Raw genomic sequence first — 11,409 nt, 5'->3', positions numbered from 1 at the left:
TGAAGCAAGAGTAGTGATGTGTTGGTGGAAAGTGGTGATGGTAGTTTGATGAGACCACAGGGCCTCATTTACACCCTATCTGACTAACCACTGCCATAGAGAAACAGGTAGGGGAAGTCTAACTAGCTCGGGTTCATTGGAAAAGGTAGATTGCTAATATTCTGTGGTGGTCAGGCTCAGCAAGGGAAGATTCTGCAAATGGAAAAGCTTAATGGGAACAAGATTAAAAGCCATGTCCCTGGTGCTTATCCTAGGTGGAGGGGAGCCATCACCGGTGTCCCATTATCCACAGATGATATTAAATAAAATGTAAAGGGAAGGCAGAGTGATTGAGGCCAAAAGGTTGATCAGTAGCAAAGGAGGGTCAAAGAACTGAAAGCCTGTCAGTGATGCTGAGGTTTGAGAAGGTTTTACCTGGAAAAGCACAGAGAGGATTCCTTCGTTTCAATGTTAGATCATTTGTCCCATCCCCATTGTTCTAAATGCTAAAGAATGGGACATGTAGCTGTTTACACCAGATGTCTTAGGCTTAAGTTCTATTGAAACACGTCAATTCTGGTCTGCGCTGTTGACAGTTCGTTGCAAAAGTTATATATTTTGGTATTTTAGTAGTAAATCTAGCTGTACAACTGTACAATTGGAATCATGATGTAGTGGCACCACGTCATCTCAAGGGAAGGGTTCAGTATAAAACACCCTTCTAGATGGGCTGGGTGGTACCCATAGACATTAAAACCACTAGATGTTCTGGGTGGTACCCATAGACATTAAAACCACTAGATGTTCTGGGTGGTACCCATAGACATTAAAACCACTAGATGTTCTGGGTGGTACCCATAGACATTAATACCACTAGATGTTCTGGGTGGTACCCATAGACATTAAAACCACTAGATGTTCTGGGTGGTACCCATAGACATTAAAACCACTAGATGTTCTGGGTGGTACCCATAGACATTAATACCACTAGATGTTCTGGGTGATACCCATAGACATTAAAACCACTAGATGTTCGGTGTGGTACCCATCGACATTAAAACCACTAGATGTTCTGGGTGGTACCCATAGACATTAAAACCACTAGATGTTCTGGGTGGTACCCATAGACATTAAAACCACTAGATGTTCTGGGTGGTACCCATAGACATTAATACCGCTAGATGGGCTGGGTGGTACCCATAGACATTAAAACCACTAGATGTTCTGGGTGGTACCCATAGACATTAAAACCACTAGATGTTCTGGGTGGTACCCATAGACATTAAAACCACTAGATGTTCTGGGTGGTACCCATAGACATTAAAACCACTAGATGTTCTGGGTGGTACCCATAGACATTAAAACCACTAGATGTTCTGGGTGGTACCCATAGACATTAAAACCACTAGATGTTCTGGGTGGTACCCATAGACATTAATACCGCTAGATGGGCTGGGTGGTACCCATAGACATTAAAACCGCTAGATGGGGTGGGTGGTACCCATAGACATTAAAACCACTAGATGTTCTGGGTGGTACCCATAGACATTAAAACCACTGGATGTTCTGGGTGGTACCCATAGACATTAAAACCACTAGATGTTCTGGGTGGTACCCATAGACATTAAAACCACTAGATAGTAATAGCGCTGAAGTCATCCACGTAGCGGAAACTCCCGATGGCGCATGACGATGCTGGAAGTATTTAAATGTGTGTTTGAAGAGCCAAGCTGAACTGCTGAGAAAATCTTTAAAGGGGGATGTTGAATTTAATGATTTTTTTTGGTTTCCTTATAAAAGGAGATGAGCTTAATGGGTATGGTCCAACACTCCAGGCCAGCTGGTGGCGCTAACGCACCTTCACGTTGGTTGTCAACTGCCATATAAAATACACAGTATTTTTGCTTTCAAAATCATTGATATTTCAAAATCGACTTTGACGTGAGACGTGAGATACTGATATTCAATTTCAAGATACAACCAATAGAAAATTAATTTAATTCCTCATCAGCTGGAGTTGAGAGATATTCAATATATATATATATTTTTTTTTTTTATCATGGAATTGTATGAAATAGCCACTGAGGTGAGATCTTAAAGGAGAAAGCAACCGACTGTAGTTGAAAGTCGAGGAGTGAATGCGGGGGAGGTGCATCTGCGACAGCCGAAAGTCAGACACTAATGTGGTTTTCTAACAGCAAGCCTCAGATCAACATGGCAGTGATGCCTTTGTTTCTAAAAATGTCTTCCAACTGGCATCAATGGTTTCTTTGAGTAGCAGCCATATGTAGCTGCCAGGGAAACAACTTGTTCTCACTTAGAGGATAGAACCCAGCCTGAGTGTTGTTTATCAGAATATGCTGGGAACCTAATAACGACATTTATTACAGCTTGAAATAAGTTGTGTTTTAAAAAAAAAAAAGATTTACCTTATTTTTTATTTTATTTAACCTTTATTTTAACTAGGCAAGTTAGTTATGAACAAATTGTTATTTATAATAAAGGCCTACCAAAAGGCAAAAGGCCTCCTGCGGGGACGGGGGCTGGGATACCATTTAAAAAAATATATATATATATTTACATATGTATATATATATAGGACAAAACACACATCACGACAAGAGAGACACCACAACATTACATTAAATAGAGACCTAAGACAACAACACAGCATGGCAGCAACACATGACAACACAGCATGGTAACAACACAATCTAATTTGCATAGTAATAAAATCACCATAAAAATCTGTCTGTTAAAGCTAGAGATATCTGCATGGGCTGCATCACAATCCACCACAATCCACCACATGTCGGCCTTCCGCATCTGCGACGGAAGGTGGCAGAACTACAGAGAGTGTTTGTCAGACCAGGAAAATCGGTCTTCTCACAAAAACTTCTGTAGCGTCCGAACGGTTTAGCCTATAAAAAAAAATATTATGACCCCCTCTGTTTTGCTCTACGACCTGTCACCGATCTCGTCTGAAGTCGATACCGCCGATCTGCCAACTTCTGTCCTGTAGTGTCGGAACACGTACGTGACTTTTATGACTGGAAGTCTATGGGTATCTGCTAGCATTGAAAAGCATGCTAGCAGATACCCATAGACTCCGGTCTCTGCGCTAACGCTAGTTAGCATTGGATCGCAAAACTATCTCTAACTTCCTTCATACTGGACACAGAAACATGAAAATTGTATCCACGAGTTAATCTGACTCTGGGTCAGTAGATAAAGGGCTTAATTTGACTCTGGGTCAGTAGATAAAGGGCCTCATCTGACTCTAGGTCAGTAGATAAAGGGCTTCATCTGACTCTGGGTCAGTAGATAAAGGGCTTCATCTGACTCTGGGTCAGTAGATAAAGGAGTTCATCTGACTCTGGGTCAGTAGATAAAGGGCTTCATCTGACTCTGGGTCAGTAGATAATGGGCCTCATCTGACTCTGGGTCAGTAGATAAAGGGCCTCATCTGACTCTGGGTCAGTAGATAAAGGACCTCATCTGACTCTGGGTCAGTAGATAAAGGGGCCTCATCTGACTCTAGGTCAGTAGATAAAGAGCCTCATCTAACTCTGGGTCAGTAGATAAAGGGCTTCATCTGACTCTAGGTCAGTAGATAAAGAGCCTCATCTAACTCTGGGTCAGTAGATAAAGGGCCTCGTTGCCAGCATCTCTTTAACACCACCCCAGTACTCCTTTCAGAGGCGCCCTGCTCCGGAGTCACAGGTCTTGTCCCAAAGGCACGTGACGCAAAGTGCCTGCTCCCTCTGAGCGGAAATAAAAACTTCATATGGATCAGCCAAAAATGTCACTCCCATCAGAGCTAAAATCATTCTCTGCTGATGCTCATTAGACCCAGGCCTCCAGCCCGCCCCCCCCCCCATGCTGATGCCATTAGACCCAGGCCCCCCCCCCCCCCCCCCCCATGCTGATGCTCATTAGACCCAGGCCTCCAGCCCCCCCCATACTGATGCTCATTAGACCCAGGCCTCCAGCCCCCCCCTCCCCCCATGCTGATGCTCATTAGACCCAGGCCTCCAGCCCCCCCCCCCCCATGCTGATGCTCATTAGACCCAGGCCTCCAGCCCCCCCCCCCCATGCTGATGCTCATTAGACCCAGCCCCCCCCCCCCCCCTCCCTGGTTGGCCTACTGTATACCATCATCCAAATTGATGATTGATTGCTTTCATTTGTCACTTCCGTACTGACTTAAGCTAACCACCATGATTAACCACTGGCAGGAATTCCCATTAAAAATGTTCTATGAAACATATCTATTAAATTAAATATGGCCCTAAAGGCAATACAGGGGTTCAACAAGATGCGCTGTGAGATGTATTTGAAAAGGTTATGGCGATTCACCAATTCCAGGAAATGCATCAAGCCTCTCCCTATCAGTCCCCTTCTGAGTATATTACATCTGAATGAGCTATGCTACTACGTACATTAGACCAAAAAGGGACCAGGTCGAGAAATGGATGGTACTAAATTGATGTTTTTCAAAACATTTACTGAGAAGTATATTGAATCATAATAACAACAGGTTTAATTGGTACTTCCTGTTTACCTAATAAAATAAAGCAGAATTCTTTATTTTTTATAATAGATCGTTACACATAGACCTATGCAAAATATTCTATGCTTACCCTTTAGGCCTTCTGAGAATTGTTATGCATTATTACAAATACTATAAACAATCATCTCGATTAGTGACACGTTAAAAACAAACTATATTTGCTTACATGAACACGCCCCCCCAGTACAAACGGTTTATGGAATCAGACGTCAGAGCCAGCTCTGTGAAGTACTGAACAACTATGTTGAGAGTCATTAGTTACCGTGAGGTCAAAGGAACGAAAAGCAATGATTTCTGGGTATTTCCCTTCACATTAAGTGCTAAACAAGCCAACATGTAATCAGCTACTTATTAATGATGATCCAGCCTCTACAACATACTGTGTGTCTGGGTAATGTATCGATATAGGAGGGATTGGGTAATGTGTCTATAAGAGGGGTTGGGTAATGTGTCTATATGAGGGGTTGGGTAATGTGTCTATAGGAGGGGTTGGGTAATGTGTCTATATAGGAGGGGTTGCGTAATGTGTCTATATAGGAGGGGTTGGGTAATGTGTCTATAGGAGGGGTTGGGTAATGTGTCTATAGGAGGGGTTGGGTAATGTGTCTATATAGGAGGGGTTGGGTAATGTGTCTATATAGGAGGGGTTGGGTAATGTGTCTATACAGGAGGGGTTGGGTAATGTGTTTATATAGGAGGGGTTGGGTAATGTATCTATAGGAGGGGTTGGGTAATGTGTCTATAGGAGGGGTTGGGTAATGTGTCTATAGGAGGGGTTGGGTAATGTGTCTATATAGGAGGGGTTGGGTAATGTGTCTATATAGGAGGGGTTGGGTAATGTGTCTATACAGGAGGGGTTGGGTAATGTGTTTATATAGGAGGGGTTGGGTAATGTGTCTATAGGAGGGGTTGGGTAATGTGTTTATATAGGAGGGGTTGGGTAATGTATCTATAAGAGGGGTTGGGTAATGTGTCTATATAGGAGGGGTTGGGTAATGTGTCTATATAGGAGGGGTTGGGTAATGTATCTATAGGAGGGGTTGGGTAATGTGTCTATAAGAGGGGTTGGGTAATGTGTCTATAGGAGGGGTTGGGTAATGTGTCTATAGGAGGGGTTGGGTAATGTGTCTATATAGGAGGGGTTGGGTAATGTGTCTATAGGAGGGGTTGGGTAATGTGTCTATAGGAGGGGTTGGGTAATGTGTCTATATAGGAGGGGTTGGGTAATGTGTCTATATAGGAGGGGTTGGGTAATGTGTCTATACAGGAGGGGTTGGGTAATGTGTTTATATAGGAGGGGTTGGGTAATGTATCTATAGGAGGGGTTGGGTAATGTGTCTATAGGAGGGGTTGGGTAATGTGTCTATAGGAGGGGTTGGGTAATGTGTCTATATAGGAGGGGTTGGGTAATGTGTCTATATAGGAGGGGTTGGGTAATGTGTCTATACAGGAGGGGTTGGGTAATGTGTTTATATAGGAGGGGTTGGGTAATGTGTCTATAGGAGGGGTTGGGTAATGTGTTTATATAGGAGGGGTTGGGTAATGTATCTATAAGAGGGGTTGGGTAATGTGTCTATATAGGAGGGGTTGGGTAATGTGTCTATATAGGAGGGGTTGGGTAATGTGTCTATAGGAGGGGTTGGGTAATGTGTCTATATGAGGGGTTGGGTAATGTGTCTATAGGAGGGGTTGGGTAATGTGTCTATACAGGAGGGGTTGGGTAATGTGTCTATATAGGAGGTGTTGGGTAATGTGTCTATAAGAGGGGTTGGGTAATGTGTCTATATAGGAGGGGTTGGGTAATGTGTCTATAGGAGGGGTTGGGTAATGTGTCTATATAGGAGGGGTTGGGTAATGTGTCTATATAGGAGGGGTTGGGTAATGTGTCTATATAGGAGGGGTTGGGTAATGTGTCTATATAGGAGGGGTTGGGTAATGTGTCTATAGGAGGGGTTGGGTAATGTGTCTATATAGGAGGGGTTGGGTAATGTGTCTATATAGGAGGGGTTGGGTAATGTGTCTATAGGAGGGGTTGGGTAATGTGTCAATAGGAGGGGTTGGGTAATGTGTCTATATAGGAGGGGTTGGGTAATGTGTCTATAGGAGGGGTTGGGTAATGTGTCTATATAGGAGGGGTTGGGTAATGTGTTTATAGGAGGGGTTGGGTAATGTGTCTATAAGAGGGGTTGGGTAATGTGTCTATATAGGAGGGGTTGGGTAATGTGTCTATAGGAGGGGTTGGGTAATGTGTCTATATAGGAGGGGTTGGGTAATGTGTCTATAGGAGGGGTTGGGTAATGTGTCTATATAGGAGGGGTTGGGTAATGTGTCTATAGGAGGGGTTGGGTAATGTGTCTATAGGAGGGGTTGGGTAATGTGTCTATATAGGAGGGGTTGGGTAATGTGTCTATAGGAGGGGTTGGGTAATGTGTCTATATAGGAGGGGTTGGGTAATGTATCTATAGGAGGGGTTGGGTAATGTGTCTATATAGGAGGGGTTGGGTAATGTGTCTATAGGAGGGGTTGGGTAATGTGTCTATAGGAGGGGTTGGGTAATGTATCTATAGGAGGGGTTGGGTAATGTGTCTATAGGAGGGGTTGGGTAATGTATCTATAGGAGGGGTTGGGTAATGTGTCTATATAGGAGGGGTTGGGTAATGTATCTATAGGAGGGGTTGGGTAATGTGTCTATAAGAGGGGTTGGGTAATGTGTCTATAGGAGGGGTTGGGTAATGTGTCTATAGGAGGGGTTGGGTAATGTGTCTATATAGGAGGGGCTGGGTAATGTGTCTATAGGAGGGGTTGGGTAATGTGTCTATAGGAGGGGTTGGGTAATGTGTCTATATAGGAGGGGTTGGGTAATGTGTCTATAGGAGGGGTTGGGTAATGTGTCTATATAGGAGGGGTTGGGTAATGTGTCTATATAGGAGGGGTTGGGTAATGTGTCTATAGGAGGGGTTGGGTAATGTGTCTATATAGGAGGAGTTGGGTAATGTGTCTATAGGAGGGGTTGGGTAATGTGTCTAAATAGGAGGGGTTGGGTAATGTGTCTATAGGAGGGGATGGGTAATGTGTCTATAGGAGGGGTTGGGTAATGTGTCTATAGGAGGGGTTGGGTAATGTGTCTATATAGGAGGGGTTGGGTAATGTGTCTATAGGAGGGGATGGGTAATGTGTCTATACAGGAGGGGTTGGGTAATGTGTGTATATAGGAGGGGTTGGGTAATGTGTCTATAGGAGGGGTTGGGTAATGTGTCTATATAGGAGGGGTTGGGTAATGTTTCTATAGGAGAGGTTGGGTAATGTGTCTATATAGGAGGGGTTGGGTAATGTGTCTATATAGGAGGGGTTGGGTAATGTGTCTATAGGAGGGGTTGGGTAATGTGTCTATATAGGAGGGGTTGGGTAATGTGTCTATAAGAGGGGTTGGGTAATGTGTCTATAGGAGGGGTTGGGTAATGTGTCTATAGGAGGGGTTGGGTAATGTGTCTATATAGGAGGGGTTGGGTAATGTGTCTATAGGAGGGGTTGGGTAATGTGTCTATAGGAGGGGTTGGGTAATGTGTCTATATAGGAGGGGTTGGGTAATGTGTCTATATAGGAGGGGTTGGGTAATGTGTCTATACAGGAGGGGTTGGGTAATGTGTTTATATAGGAGGGGTTGGGTAATGTATCTATAGGAGGGGTTGGGTAATGTGTCTATAGGAGGGGTTGGGTAATGTGTCTATAGGAGGGGTTGGGTAATGTGTCTATATAGGAGGGGTTGGGTAATGTGTCTATATAGGAGGGGTTGGGTAATGTGTCTATACAGGAGGGGTTGGGTAATGTGTTTATATAGGAGGGGTTGGGTAATGTGTCTATAGGAGGGGTTGGGTAATGTGTTTATATAGGAGGGGTTGGGTAATGTATCTATAAGAGGGGTTGGGTAATGTGTCTATATAGGAGGGGTTGGGTAATGTGTCTATATAGGAGGGGTTGGGTAATGTGTCTATAGGAGGGGTTGGGTAATGTGTCTATATGAGGGGTTGGGTAATGTGTCTATAGGAGGGGTTGGGTAATGTGTCTATACAGGAGGGGTTGGGTAATGTGTCTATATAGGAGGTGTTGGGTAATGTGTCTATAAGAGGGGTTGGGTAATGTGTCTATATAGGAGGGGTTGGGTAATGTGTCTATAGGAGGGGTTGGGTAATGTGTCTATATAGGAGGGGTTGGGTAATGTGTCTATATAGGAGGGGTTGGGTAATGTGTCTATATAGGAGGGGTTGGGTAATGTGTCTATATAGGAGGGGTTGGGTAATGTGTCTATAGGAGGGGTTGGGTAATGTGTCTATATAGGAGGGGTTGGGTAATGTGTCTATATAGGAGGGGTTGGGTAATGTGTCTATAGGAGGGGTTGGGTAATGTGTCAATAGGAGGGGTTGGGTAATGTGTCTATATAGGAGGGGTTGGGTAATGTGTCTATAGGAGGGGTTGGGTAATGTGTCTATATAGGAGGGGTTGGGTAATGTGTTTATAGGAGGGGTTGGGTAATGTGTCTATAAGAGGGGTTGGGTAATGTGTCTATATAGGAGGGGTTGGGTAATGTGTCTATAGGAGGGGTTGGGTAATGTGTCTATATAGGAGGGGTTGGGTAATGTGTCTATAGGAGGGGTTGGGTAATGTGTCTATATAGGAGGGGTTGGGTAATGTGTCTATAGGAGGGGTTGGGTAATGTGTCTATAGGAGGGGTTGGGTAATGTGTCTATATAGGAGGGGTTGGGTAATGTGTCTATAGGAGGGGTTGGGTAATGTGTCTATATAGGAGGGGTTGGGTAATGTATCTATAGGAGGGGTTGGGTAATGTGTCTATATAGGAGGGGTTGGGTAATGTGTCTATAGGAGGGGTTGGGTAATGTGTCTATAGGAGGGGTTGGGTAATGTATCTATAGGAGGGGTTGGGTAATGTGTCTATAGGAGGGGTTGGGTAATGTATCTATAGGAGGGGTTGGGTAATGTGTCTATATAGGAGGGGTTGGGTAATGTATCTATAGGAGGGGTTGGGTAATGTGTCTATAAGAGGGGTTGGGTAATGTGTCTATAGGAGGGGTTGGGTAATGTGTCTATAGGAGGGGTTGGGTAATGTGTCTATATAGGAGGGGCTGGGTAATGTGTCTATAGGAGGGGTTGGGTAATGTGTCTATAGGAGGGGTTGGGTAATGTGTCTATATAGGAGGGGTTGGGTAATGTGTCTATAGGAGGGGTTGGGTAATGTGTCTATATAGGAGGGGTTGGGTAATGTGTCTATATAGGAGGGGTTGGGTAATGTGTCTATAGGAGGGGTTGGGTAATGTGTCTATATAGGAGGAGTTGGGTAATGTGTCTATAGGAGGGGTTGGGTAATGTGTCTAAATAGGAGGGGTTGGGTAATGTGTCTATAGGAGGGGATGGGTAATGTGTCTATAGGAGGGGTTGGGTAATGTGTCTATATAGGAGGGGTTGGGTAATGTGTCTATAGGAGGGGATGGGTAATGTGTCTATACAGGAGGGGTTGGGTAATGTGTGTATATAGGAGGGGTTGGGTAATGTGTCTATAGGAGGGGTTGGGTAATGTGTCTATATAGGAGGGGTTGGGTAATGTTTCTATAGGAGAGGTTGGGTAATGTGTCTATATAGGAGGGGTTGGGTAATGTGTCTATATAGGAGGGGTTGGGTAATGTGTCTATATAGGAGGGGTTGGGTAATGTGTCTATATAGGAGGGGTTGGGTAATGTGTCTATATAGGAGGGGTTGGGTAATGTGTCTATATAGGAGGGGTTGGGTAATGTGTCTATATAGGAGGGGTTGGGTAATGTGTCTATATAGGAGGGGTTGGGTAATGTGTCTATAGGAGGGGTTGGGTAATGTATCTATATAGGAGGGGTTGGGTAATGTATCTATATAGGAGGGGTTGGGTAATGTGTCTATATAGGAGGGGTTGGGTAATGTGTCTATATAGGAGGGGTTGGGTAATGTGTCTATAGGAGGGGTTGGGTAATGTGTCTATATAGGAGGGGTTGGGTAATGTGTCTATATAGGAGGGGTTGGGTAATGTGTCTATAGGAGGGGTTGGATAATGTGTCTATAGGAGGGGTTGGGTAATGTGTCTATATAGGAGGGGTTGGGTAATGTGTCTATATAGGAGGGGTTGGGTAATGTGTCTATATAGGAGGGGTTGCGTAATGTGTCTATAGGAGGGGTTGGGTAATGTGTCTATATAGGAGAGGTTGGGTAATGTGTCTATATAGGAGAGGTTGGGTAATGTGTCTATATAGGAGGGGTTGGGTAATGTGTCTATATAGGAGGGGTTGGGTAATGTGTCTATAGGAGGGGTTGGGTAATGTGTCTATATAGGAGGGGTTGGGTAATGTGTCTATATAGGAGAGGTTGGGTAATGTGTCTATATAGGAGGGGTTGGGTAATGTGTCTATAGGAGGGGTTGGGTAATGTGTCTATAGGAGGGGTTGGGTAATGTGTCTATATAGGAGGGGTTGGGTAATGTGTCTATAGGAGGGGTTGGGTAATGTGTCTATATAGGAGGGGTTGGGTAATGTGTCAATAGGAGGGGTTGGGTAATGTGTCTATAGGAGGGGATGGGTAATGTGTCTATATAGGAGGGGTTGGGTAATGTGTCTATAGGAGGGGTTGGGTAATGTGTCTATATAGGAGGGGTTGGGTAATGTGTCTATATAGGAGGGGTTGGGTAATGTGTCTATATAGGAGGGGTTGGGTAATGTGTCTATAGGAGGGGTTGGGTAATGTGTCTATAGGAGGGGTTGGATAATGTGTTAATTAATTATGGAACCTTGATTTTGGTGAAATGTATTTTGTATTAAATAATT

This window comes from Salmo salar, chromosome 26, assembly GCF_965601325.2.
Source record: "Salmo salar chromosome 26, fSalSal1, whole genome shotgun sequence".
Lineage (NCBI taxonomy): Eukaryota > Metazoa > Chordata > Actinopteri > Salmoniformes > Salmonidae > Salmo > Salmo salar.
Note: the sequence above shows the minus strand (reverse complement) of the source record.